Source organism: Stegastes partitus, unplaced genomic scaffold (genome assembly GCF_000690725.1).
Source record: "Stegastes partitus isolate 25-593 unplaced genomic scaffold, Stegastes_partitus-1.0.2 Scaffold2132, whole genome shotgun sequence".
Taxonomy (NCBI): domain Eukaryota; kingdom Metazoa; phylum Chordata; class Actinopteri; family Pomacentridae; genus Stegastes; species Stegastes partitus.
Genome location: NW_007579863.1, coordinates 18,145 through 19,008, shown reverse-complemented (window position 1 = coordinate 19,008; position 864 = coordinate 18,145).

The window sequence follows — 864 nt, the reverse complement described above, 5'->3', positions numbered from 1 at the left end:
CATTCCTGTCTGGAGCTACAGTTTAAACACAAACCCTGTGTGTTACATTTGCACGGCTCCTGTTCTTATAAACGAGACGGGCTACCAACTAGCAATATAAATGCACTGTTGCGTTTACTATTGGCAGCGGCGCTAGTTATTCCCGTGATACTTGTACAATAAGTACTGAATGGGTTTAGTAGGCCCCAGGGTCGTGACATTACCTCAACCAATAAAGAACCTTATAAACATGATGAATTTTTTCCAGGTGCAGCGAGCCGTGCCTGTGTGTGGGCGACATGAGCAGCATTCAACAGGAAACGGTAATTTGATTCTGGAAACTTGAGATCCGTACAACCTGCACACACACACACACACACACACACACAGATGAAATTGGTATTTCCAGTCAGGCAGCTAATAAAGACGAGTGCTAATATGAACCTATTCATGCACATGAGGCGTGTGGAATCAAACAGCGTCGCCTGAAATGTCTTGATGTCTGCGAGGTCAAAAGGGAACGTTCCACTGGAAGCTGGATCACCTCTGTTGCGTACACAAAAAACAGCAGAGCGTGCTTGGAAAACGCATTATTGCTGCGTGTTTGTCGTACAGCTGGACGGTGAGGAAGTGGGTTGTGCTGCTGGAGGGGTTTCGGTGGTTTCAGTGGATCTTATGGTGCTTTTTGTTTGCCCTGAAACTGCAACATGTCTCGTGTTACGTATAAAGAAGCTAAGCAGGAAGCAGGAAGCCGCCGTTGTTGACGAAAGCAGCAAAACACAAACTTTGCAGAGTCACATGTCAAGATTACAGGCTGTCATTTAGTGCAGCACTGCTTTAAGTAAAACAGTAGAGTAGGATAAAGCTTTGCGTTAGTCCAGACAG